Genomic DNA, 12343 nt, shown 5'->3' with positions numbered 1-12343 from the left:
TTTGTGACAAAGTGAATCAGTGGATGATGAGAATGTCAGTTTTGACAAAGAACACTGTTCATTACTAAAATGCTCTAATTGACCTGTTAGAATGTCAGAAACAAGCTTTCTGAGCTGAGAACTGCATTTTGTGACAAAGTTCATCAGTGGATGATGAGAATGTCAGTTTTGACAAAGAACACTGTTCATTAATAAAATGCTCTAATTGAGCTGTTAGAATGTCAAAAACAATCTTTCTGAGCTGAGAAGTGCATTTTGTGACAAAGTGAATCAGTGGATGATGAGAATGTCAGTTTTGACAAAGAACACTGTTCATTACTAAAATGCTCTAATTGACCTGTTAGAATGTCAGAAACAAGCTTTCTGAGCTGAGAACTGCATTTTGTGACAAAGTTCATCAGTGGATGATGAGAATGTCAGTTTTGACAAAGAACACTGTTCATTACTAAAATGCTCTAATTGAGCTGTTAGAATGTCAGAACAAGCTTTCTGAGCTGAGAACTGCATTTTGTGACAAAGTGAATCAGTGGATGATGAGAATGTCAGTTTTGACTAAGAACACTGTTCATTACTAAAATGCTCCAATTGAGCTGTTAGAATGTCAGAAACAAGCTTTCTGAGCTGAGAAGTGCATTTTGTGACAAAGTTCATCAGTGGATGATGAGAATGTCAGTTTTGACAAAGAACACTGTTCATTACTAAAATGCTCTAATTGAGCTGTTAGAATGTCAGAAACAAGCTTTCTGAGCTGACAAATGCATTTTGTGACAAAGTTCATCAGTGGATGATGAGAAACTCAGTTTTGACAAAGAACACAGTTCATTACTGAAATGCTCTAGTTGAGCTGTTAGAATGTCAGAAACGAGCTTTCTGAGCTGAAAACTGCATTTTGTGACAAAGTGGATCAGAGGATGATGAGAAACTCAGTTTTGACAAAGAACACAGTTCATTACTGAAATGCTCTAGTTGAGCTGTTAGAATGTCAGAAACGAGCTTTCTGAGCTGAAAACTGCATTTTGTGAAAAAAGGCATCAGTGGTTGATGAGAAATTCAGTTTTGACAAAGAACACCGTTCATTACTAAAATGCTCTAATTGAGCTGTTAGAATGTCAGAAACAAGCTTTCTGAGCTGAAAACTGCATTATGTGACAAAGTGCATCAGTGGATGATGAGAAATTCAGTTTTGACAAAGAACACTGTTCATTACTAAAATGCTCTAATTGAGCTGTTAGAATGTCAGAAACAAGCTTTCTGAGCTGAAAACTGCATTTTTTGACAAAGTGGATCAGTGGATGATGAGAAACTCAGTTTTGACAAAGAACACAGTTCATTACTGAAATGCTCTAGTTGAGCTGTTAGAATGTCAGAAACAAGCTTTCTGAGCTGAGAACTGCATTTTGTGACAAAGTGAATCAGTGGATGATGAGAATGTCAGTTTTGACCAAGAACACTGTTCATTACTAAAATGCTCCAATTGAGCTGTTAGAATGTCAGAAACAAGCTTTCTGAGCTGAGAAGTGCATTTTGTGACAAAGTTCATCAGTGGATGATGAGAATGTCAGTTTTGACAAAGAACACTGTTCATTACTAAAATGCTCTAATTGAGTTGTTAGAATGTCAGAAACAAGCTTTCTGAGCTGAGAACTGCATTTTGTGACAAAGTTCATCAGTGGATGATGAGAATGTCAGTTTTGACTAAGAACACTGTTCATTACTAAAATGCTCTAATTGAGCTGCTAGAATGTCAGAAACAAGCTTTCTGAACTGAAAACTGCATTTTGTGACAAAGTTCATCAGTGGATGATGAGAATGTCAGTTTTGACAAAGAAAACTGTTCATTACTAAAATGCTCTTATTGAGCTGTTAGAATGTCAGAAACAAGCTTTCTGAGCTGAAAACTGCATTTTGTGACAAATTGAATCAGTGGATGATGAGAATGCCAGTTTTGACAAAGAACACTGTTCATTACTAAAATGCTCTAATTGAGCTGTTAGAATGTCAAAAACAAGCTTTCTGAGCTGAGAACTGCATTTTGTGACAAAGTGAATCAGTGGATGATGAGAATGTCAGTTTTGACTAAGAACACTGTTCATTACTAAAATGCTCTAATTGAGCTGTTAGAATGTCAGAAACAAGCTTTCTGAGCTGAGAACTGCATTTTGTGACAAAGTTCATTAGTGGGTGATGAGAATGTCAGTTTTTTCAAAGAACACTGTTCATTACTAAAATGCTCTAATTGAGCTGTTAGAATGTCAGAAACAAGCTTTCTGAGCTGAGAACTGCATTTTGTGACAAAGTTCATTAGTGGATGATGAGAAACTCAGTTTTGACAAAGAACACAGTTCATTACTGAAATGCTCTAGTTGAGCTGTTAGAATGTCAGAAACGAGCTTTCTGAGCTGAAAACTGCATTTTGTGACAAAGTGGATCAGAGGATGATGAGAAATTCAGTTTTGACAAAGAACACTGTTCATTACTAAAATGCTCTAATTGAGCTGTTAGAATGTCAGAAAAAAGCTTTCTGAGCTGAAAACTGCATTATGTGACAAAGTGCATCAGTGGATGATGAGAAATTCAGTTTTGACAAAGAACACTGTTCATTACTAAAATGCTCTAATTGAGCTGTTAGAATGTCAGAAACAAGCTTTCTGAGCTGAAAACTGCCTTTTGTGACAAAGTGGATCAGAGGATGATGAGAAATTCAGTTTTGACAAAGAACACTGTTCATTACTGAAATGCTCTAGTTGAGCTGTTAGAATGTCAGAAACGAGCTTTCTGAGCTGAAAACTGCATTTTGTGAAAAAAGGCATCAGTGGATGTTGAGAAATTCAGTTTTGACAAAGAACACTGTTCATTACTGAAATGCTCTAGTTGAGCTGTTAGAATGTCAGAAACGAGCTTTCTGAGCTGAAAACTGCATTTTGTGAAAAAAAGGCATCAGTGGATGATGAGAAATTCAGTTTTGACAAAGAACACTGTTCATTACTAAAATGCTCTAATTGAGCTGTTAGAACGTCAGAAACAAGCTTTCTGAGCTGAAAACTGCATTTTGTGAAAAAAGGCATCAGTGGATGATGAGAAATTCAGTTTTGACAAAGACCACTGTTCATTACTAAAATGCTCTAATTGAGCAGTTAGAATGTCAGAAACAAGCTTTCTGAGCTGAAAACTGCATTATGTGACAAAGTGCATCAGTGGATGATGAGAAATTCAGTTTTGACAAAGAACACTGTTCATTACTAAAATGCTCTAATTGAGCTGTTAGAATGTCAGAAACAAGCTTTCTGAGCTGAAAACTGCATTTTTTGACAAAGTGGATCAGTGGATGATGAGAAACTCAGTTTTGACAAAGAACACAGTTCATTACTGAAATGCTCTTGTTGAGCTGTTAGAATGTCAGAAACGAGCTTTCTGAGCTGAAAACTGCATTTTGTGACAAAGTGGATCAAAGGATGATGAGAAACTCAGTTTTGACAAAGAACACAGTTCATTACTGAAATGCTCTAGTTGAGCTGTTAGAATGTCAGAAACGAGCTTTCTGAGCTGAAAACAGCATTATGTGACGAAGTGCATCAGTGGATGATGAGAAATTCAGTTTTGACAAAGAACACTGTTCATTACTAAAATGCTCTAATTGAGCTGTTAGAATGTCAGAAACAAGCTTTCTGAGCTGAAAACTGCATTATGTGACAAAGTGCATCAGTGGATGATGAGAAATTCAGTTTTGACAAAGAACACTGTTCATTACTGAAATGCTCTAGTTGAGCTGTTAGAATGTCAGAAACGAGCTTTCTGAGCTGAAAACTGCATTTTGTGAAAAAAGGCATCAGTGGATGATGAGAAATTCAGTTTTGACAAAGAACACTGTTCATTACTGAAATGCTGTAGTTGAGCTGTTAGAATGTCAGAAACGAGCTTTCTGAGCTGAAAACTGCATTTTGTGAAAAAAGGCATCAGTGGATGATGAGAAATTCAGTTTTGACAAAGAACACTGTTCATTATTAAAATGCTCTAATTGAGCTGTTAGAATGTCAAAAACAAGCTTTCTGAGCTGAAAACTGCATTTTGTGACAAAGTGAATCAGTGGATGATGAGAATGTCAGTTTTGACAAAGAACACTGTTCATTACTAAAATGCTCTAATTGACCTGTTAGAATGTCAGAAACAAGCTTTCTGAGCTGAGAACTGCATTTTGTGACAAAGTTCATCAGTGGATGATGAGAATGTCAGTTTTGACAAAGAACACTGTTCATTAATAAAATGCTCTAATTGAGCTGTTAGAATGTCAAAAACAATCTTTCTGAGCTGAGAAGTGCATTTTGTGACAAAGTGAATCAGTGGATGATGAGAATGTCAGTTTTGACAAAGAACACTGTTCATTACTAAAATGCTCTAATTGACCTGTTAGAATGTCAGAAACAAGCTTTCTGAGCTGAGAACTGCATTTTGTGACAAAGTTCATCAGTGGATGATGAGAATGTCAGTTTTGACAAAGAACACTGTTCATTACTAAAATGCTCTAATTGAGCTGTTAGAATGTCAGAACAAGCTTTCTGAGCTGAGAACTGCATTTTGTGACAAAGTGAATCAGTGGATGATGAGAATGTCAGTTTTGACTAAGAACACTGTTCATTACTAAAATGCTCCAATTGAGCTGTTAGAATGTCAGAAACAAGCTTTCTGAGCTGAGAAGTGCATTTTGTGACAAAGTTCATCAGTGGATGATGAGAATGTCAGTTTTGACAAAGAACACTGTTCATTACTAAAATGCTCTAATTGAGCTGTTAGAATGTCAGAAACAAGCTTTCTGAGCTGACAAATGCATTTTGTGACAAAGTTCATCAGTGGATGATGAGAATGTCAGTTTTGACAAAAGAACACTGTTCATTACTAAAATGCTCTAGTTGAGCTGTTAGAATGTCAGAAACAAGCTTTCTGAGCTGAAAACTGCATTTTGTGACAAAGTGGATCAGAGGATGATGAGAAACTCAGTTTTGACAAAGAACACAGTTCATTACTGAAATGCTCTAGTTGAGCTGTTAGAATGTCAGAAACGAGCTTTCTGAGCTAAAAACTGCATTTTGTGAAAAAAGGCGTCAGTGGATGATGAGAAATTCAGTTTTGACAAAGAACACTGTTCATTACTAAAATGCTCTAATTGAGCTGTTAGAATGTCAGAAACAAGCTTTCTGAGCTGAAAACTGCATTTTTTGACAAAGTGGATCAGTGGATGATGAGAAACTCAGTTTTGACAAAGAACACAGTTCATTACTGAAATGCTCTAGTTGAGCTGTTAGAATGTCAGAAACGAGCTTTCTGAGCTGAAAACTGCATTTTGTGACAAAGTGGATCAGAGGATGATGAGAAACTCAGTTTTGACAAAGAACACAGTTCATTACTGAAATGCTCTAGTTGAGCTGTTAGAATGTCAGAAACGAGCTTTCTGAGCTGAAAACTGCATTTTGTGAAAAAAGGCATCAGTGGTTGATGAGAAATTCAGTTTTGACAAAGAACACCGTTCATTACTAAAATGCTCTAATTGAGCTGTTAGAATGTCAGAAACAAGCTTTCTGAGCTGAAAACTGCATTATGTGACAAAGTGCATCAGTGGATGATGAGAAATTCAGTTTTGACAAAGAACACTGTTCATTACTAAAATGCTCTAATTGAGCTGTTAGAATGTCAGAAACAAGCTTTCTGAGCTGAAAACTGCATTTTTTGACAAAGTGGATCAGTGGATGATGAGAAACTCAGTTTTGACAAAGAACACAGTTCATTACTGAAATGCTCTAGTTGAGCTGTTAGAATGTCAGAAACAAGCTTTCTGAGCTGAGAACTGCATTTTGTGACAAAGTGAATCAGTGGATGATGAGAATGTCAGTTTTGACCAAGAACACTGTTCATTACTAAAATGCTCCAATTGAGCTGTTAGAATGTCAGAAACAAGCTTTCTGAGCTGAGAAGTGCATTTTGTGACAAAGTTCATCAGTGGATGATGAGAATGTCAGTTTTGACAAAGAACACTGTTCATTACTAAAATGCTCTAATTGAGTTGTTAGAATGTCAGAAACAAGCTTTCTGAGCTGAGAACTGCATTTTGTGACAAAGTTCATCAGTGGATGATGAGAATGTCAGTTTTGACTAAGAACACTGTTCATTACTAAAATGCTCTAATTGAGCTGCTAGAATGTCAGAAACAAGCTTTCTGAACTGAAAACTGCATTTTGTGACAAAGTTCATCAGTGGATGATGAGAATGTCAGTTTTGACAAAGAAAACTGTTCATTACTAAAATGCTCTTATTGAGCTGTTAGAATGTCAGAAACAAGCTTTCTGAGCTGAAAACTGCATTTTGTGACAAATTGAATCAGTGGATGATGAGAATGCCAGTTTTGACAAAGAACACTGTTCATTACTAAAATGCTCTAATTGAGCTGTTAGAATGTCAAAAACAAGCTTTCTGAGCTGAGAACTGCATTTTGTGACAAAGTGAATCAGTGGATGATGAGAATGTCAGTTTTGACTAAGAACACTGTTCATTACTAAAATGCTCTAATTGAGCTGTTAGAATGTCAGAAACAAGCTTTCTGAGCTGAGAACTGCATTTTGTGACAAAGTTCATTAGTGGGTGATGAGAATGTCAGTTTTTTCAAAGAACACTGTTCATTACTAAAATGCTCTAATTGAGCTGTTAGAATGTCAGAAACAAGCTTTCTGAGCTGAGAACTGCATTTTGTGACAAAGTTCATTAGTGGATGATGAGAAACTCAGTTTTGACAAAGAACACAGTTCATTACTGAAATGCTCTAGTTGAGCTGTTAGAATGTCAGAAACGAGCTTTCTGAGCTGAAAACTGCATTTTGTGACAAAGTGGATCAGAGGATGATGAGAAATTCAGTTTTGACAAAGAACACTGTTCATTACAAAAATGCTCTAATTGAGCTGTTAGAATGTCAGAAAAAAGCTTTCTGAGCTGAAAACTGCATTATGTGACAAAGTGCATCAGTGGATGATGAGAAATTCAGTTTTGACAAAGAACACTGTTCATTACTAAAATGCTCTAATTGAGCTGTTAGAATGTCAGAAACAAGCTTTCTGAGCTGAAAACTGCCTTTTGTGACAAAGTGGATCAGAGGATGATGAGAAATTCAGTTTTGACAAAGAACACTGTTCATTACTGAAATGCTCTAGTTGAGCTGTTAGAATGTCAGAAACGAGCTTTCTGAGCTGAAAACTGCATTTTGTGAAAAAAGGCATCAGTGGATGTTGAGAAATTCAGTTTTGACAAAGAACACTGTTCATTACTGAAATGCTCTAGTTGAGCTGTTAGAATGTCAGAAACGAGCTTTCTGAGCTGAAAACTGCATTTTGTGAAAAAAAGGCATCAGTGGATGATGAGAAATTCAGTTTTGACAAAGAACACTGTTCATTACTAAAATGCTCTAATTGAGCTGTTAGAACGTCAGAAACAAGCTTTCTGAGCTGAAAACTGCATTTTGTGAAAAAAGGTATCAGTGGATGATGAGAAATTCAGTTTTGACAAAGACCACTGTTCATTACTAAAATGCTCTAATTGAGCTGTTAGAATGTCAGAAACAAGCTTTCTGAGCTGAAAACTGCATTATGTGACAAAGTGCATCAGTGGATGATGAGAAATTCAGTTTTGACAAAGAACACTGTTCATTACTAAAATGCTCTAATTGAGCTGTTAGAATGTCAGAAACAAGCTTTCTGAGCTGAAAACTGCATTTTTTGACAAAGTGGATCAGTGGATGATGAGAAACTCAGTTTTGACAAAGAACACAGTTCATTACTGAAATGCTCTTGTTGAGCTGTTAGAATGTCAGAAACGAGCTTTCTGAGCTGAAAACTGCATTTTGTGACAAAGTGGATCAAAGGATGATGAGAAACTCAGTTTTGACAAAGAACACAGTTCATTACTGAAATGCTCTAGTTGAGCTGTTAGAATGTCAGAAACGAGCTTTCTGAGCTGAAAACAGCATTATGTGACGAAGTGCATCAGTGGATGATGAGAAATTCAGTTTTGACAAAGAACACTGTTCATTACTAAAATGCTCTAATTGAGCTGTTAGAATGTCAGAAACAAGCTTTCTGAGCTGAAAACTGCATTTTTTGACAAAGTGGATCAGTGGATGATGAGAAATTCAGTTTTGACAAAGAACACTGTTCATTACTGAAATGCTCTAGTTGAGCTGTTAGAATGTCAGAAACGAGCTTTCTGAGCTGAAAACTGCATTTTGTGAAAAAAGGCATCAGTGGATGATGAGAAATTCAGTTTTGACAAAGACCACTGTTCATTACTAAAATGCTCTAATTGAGCTGTTAGAATGTCTGAAAAAAGCTTTCTGAGCTGAAAACTGCATTATGTGACAAAGTGCATCAGTGGATGATGAGAAATTCAGTTTTGACAAAGAACACTGTTCATTACTGAAATGCTCTAGTTGAGCTGTTAGAATGTCAGAAACGAGCTTTCTGAGCTGAAAACTGCATTTTGTGAAAAAAAGGCATCAGTGGATGATGAGAAATTCAGTTTTGACAAAGAACACTGTTCATTACTAAAATGCTCTAATTGAGCTGTTAGAACATCAGAAACAAGCTTTCTGAGCTGAAAACTGCATTTTGTGAAAAAAGGCATCAGTGGATGATGAGAAATTCAGTTTTGACAAAGACCACTGTTCATTACTAAAATGCTCTAATTGAGCTGTTAGAATGTCAGAAACAAGCTTTCTGAGCTGAAAACTGCATTTTGTGACAAAGTGGATCAAAGGATGATGAGAAACTCAGTTTTGACAAAGAACACAGTTCATTACTGAAATGCTCTAGTTGAGCTGTTAGAATGTCAGAAACGAGCTTTCTGAGCTGAAAACAGCATTATGTGACGAAGTGCATCAGTGGATGATGAGAAATTCAGTTTTGACAAAGAACACTGTTCATTACTAAAATGCTCTAATTGAGCTGTTAGAATGTCAGAAACAAGCTTTCTGAGCTGAAAACTGCATTTTTTGACAAAGTGGATCAGTGGATGATGAGAAATTCAGTTTTGACAAAGAACACTGTTCATTACTGAAATGCTCTAGTTGAGCTGTTAGAATGTCAGAAACGAGCTTTCTGAGCTGAAAACTGCATTTTGTGAAAAAAGGCATCAGTGGATGATGAGAAATTCAGTTTTGACAAAGACCACTGTTCATTACTAAAATGCTCTAATTGAGCTGTTAGAATGTCAGAAACAAGCTTTCTGAGCTGACAACTGCATTTTTTGACAAAGTGGATCAGTGGATGATGGGAAACTCAGTTTTGACAAAGAACACAGTTCATTACTGAAATGCTCTAGTTGAGCTGTTAGAATGTCAGAAACGAGCTTTCTGAGCTGAAAACTGCATTTTGTGACAAAGTCGATCAGAGGATGATGAGAAATTCAGTTTTGACAAAGAACACTGTTCATTACTAAAATGCTCTAATTGAGCTGTTAGAATGTCTGAAAAAAGCTTTCTGAGCTGAAAACTGCATTATGTGACAAAGTGCATCAGTGGATGATGAGAAATTCAGTTTTGACAAAGAACACTGTTCATTACTGAAATGCTCTAGTTGAGCTGTTAGAATGTCAGAAACGAGCTTTCTGAGCTGAAAACTGCATTTTGTGAAAAAAAGGCATCAGTGGATGATGAGAAATTCAGTTTTGACAAAGAACACTGTTCATTACTAAAATGCTCTAATTGAGCTGTTAGAACGTCAGAAACAAGCTTTCTGAGCTGAAAACTGCATTTTGTGAAAAAAGGCATCAGTGGATGATGAGAAATTCAGTTTTGACAAAGACCACTGTTCATTACTAAAATGCTCTAATTGAGCTGTTAGAATGTCAGAAACAAGCTTTCTGAGCTGAAAACTGCATTATGTGACAAATTGCATCAGTGGATGATGAGAAATTCAGTTTTGACAAAGAACACTGTTCATTACTAAAATGCTCTAATTGAGCTGTTAGAATGTCAGAAACAAGCTTTCTGAGCTGAAAACTGCATTTTTTGACAAAGTGGATCAGTGGATGATGAGAAACTCAGTTTTGACAAAGAACACAGTTCATTACTGAAATGCTCTTGTTGAGCTGTTAGAATGTCAGAAACGAGCTTTCTGAGCTGAAAACTGCATTTTGTGACAAAGTGGATCAAAGGATGATGAGAAACTCAGTTTTGACAAAGAACACAGTTCATTACTGAAATGCTCTAGTTGAGCTGTTAGAATGTCAGAAACGAGCTTTCTGAGCTGAAAACTGCATTTTGTGAAAAAAGGCATCAGTGGATGATGAGAAATTCAGTTTTGACAAAGACCACTGTTCATTACTAAAATGCTCTAATTGAGCTGTTAGAATGTCAGAAACAAGCTTTCTGAGCTGAAAACTGCATTTTTTGACAAAGTGGATCAGTGGATGATGGGAAACTCAGTTTTGACAAAGAACACAGTTAATTACTGAAATGCTCTAGTTGAGCTGTTAGAATGTCAGAAACGAGCTTTCTGAGCTGAAAACTGCATTTTGTGAAAAAAGGCATCAGTGGATGATGAGAAATTCAGTTTTGACAAAGAACACTGTTCATTACTGAAATGCTCTAGTTGAGCTGTTAGAATGTCAGAAACAAGCTTTCTGAGCTGAAAACTGCATTTTTTGACAAAGTGGATCAGTGGATGATGAGAAACTCAGTTTTGACAAAGAACACAGTTCATTACTGAAATGCTCTTGTTGAGCTGTTAGAATGTCAGAAACGAGCTTTCTGAGCTGAAAACTGCATTTTGTGACAAAGTGGATCAAAAGGATGATGAGAAACTCAGTTTTGACAAAGAACACAGTTCATTACTGAAATGCTCTAGTTGAGCTGTTAGAATGTCAGAAACGAGCTTTCTGAGCTGAAAACTGCATTTTGTGAAAAAAGGCATCAGTGGATGATGAGAAATTCAGTTTTGACAAAGACCACTGTTCATTACTAAAATGCTCTAATTGAGCTGTTAGAATGTCAGAAACAAGCTTTCTGAGCTGAAAACTGCATTTTTTGACAAAGTGGATCAGTGGATGATGGGAAACTCAGTTTTGACAAAGAACACAGTTAATTACTGAAATGCTCTAGTTGAGCTGTTAGAATGTCAGAAACGAGCTTTCTGAGCTGAAAACTGCATTTTGTGACAAAGTGGATCAGAGGATGATGAGAAACTCAGTTTTGACAAAGAACACAGTTAATTACTGAAATGCTCTAGTTGAGCTGTTAGAATGTCAGAAACAAGCTTTCTGAGCTGAAAACTGCATTTTGTGAAAAAAGGCATCAGTGGATGATGAGAAATTCAGTTTTGACAAAGAACACTGTTCATTACTGAAATGCTCTAGTTGAGCTGTTAGAATGTCAGAAACGAGCTTTCTGAGCTGAAAACTGCATTTTGTGAAAAAAGGCATCAGTGGATGATGAGAAATTCAGTTTTGACAAAGACCACTGTTCATTACTAAAATGCTCTAATTGAGCTGTTAGAATGTCAGAAACAAGCTTTCTGAGCTGAAAACTGCATTTTTTGACAAAGTGGATCAGTGGATGATGGGAAACTCAGTTTTGACAAAGAACACAGTTAATTACTGAAATGCTCTAGTTGAGCTGTTAGAATGTCAGAAACGAGCTTTCTGAGCTGAAAACTGCATTTTGTGACAAAGTGGATCAGAGGATGATGAGAAACTCAGTTTTGACAAAGAACACAGTTAATTACTGAAATGCTCTAGTTGAGCTGTTAGAATGTCAGAAACGAGCTTTCTGAGCTGAAAACTGCATTTTGTGAAAAAAGGCATCAGTGGATGATGAGAAATTCAGTTTTGACAAAGAACACGGTTCATTACTGAAATGCTCTAGTTGAGCTGTTAGAATGTCAGAAACGAGCTTTCTGAGCTGAAAACTGCATTTTGTGAAAAAAGGCATCAGTGGATGATGAGAAATTCAGTTTTGACAAAGAACACTGTTCATTACTAAAATGCTCTAATTGAGCTGTTAGAACGTCAGAAAAAAGCTTTCTGAGCTGAAAACTGCATTTTGTGAAAAAAGGCATCAGTGGATGATGAGAAATTCAGTTTTGACAAAGACCACTGTTCATTACTAAAATGCTCTAATTGAGCTGTTAGAATGTCAGAAACAAGCTTTCTGAGCTGAAAACTGCATTATGTGACAAAGTGCATCAGTGGATGATGGGAAACTCAGTTTTGACAAAGAACACAGTTCATTACTGAAATGCTCTAGTTGAGCTGTTAGAATGTCAGAAACGAGCTTTCTGAGCTGAAAACTGCATTTTGTGACAAAGTGGATCAG

Source organism: Barbatula barbatula (assembly GCF_947034865.1).
Source record: "Barbatula barbatula genome assembly, chromosome: 3".
Lineage (NCBI taxonomy): Eukaryota > Metazoa > Chordata > Actinopteri > Cypriniformes > Nemacheilidae > Barbatula > Barbatula barbatula.
The sequence above is the reverse complement of the archived record's forward strand: the minus strand, read 5'-3'. Positions refer to the sequence as shown.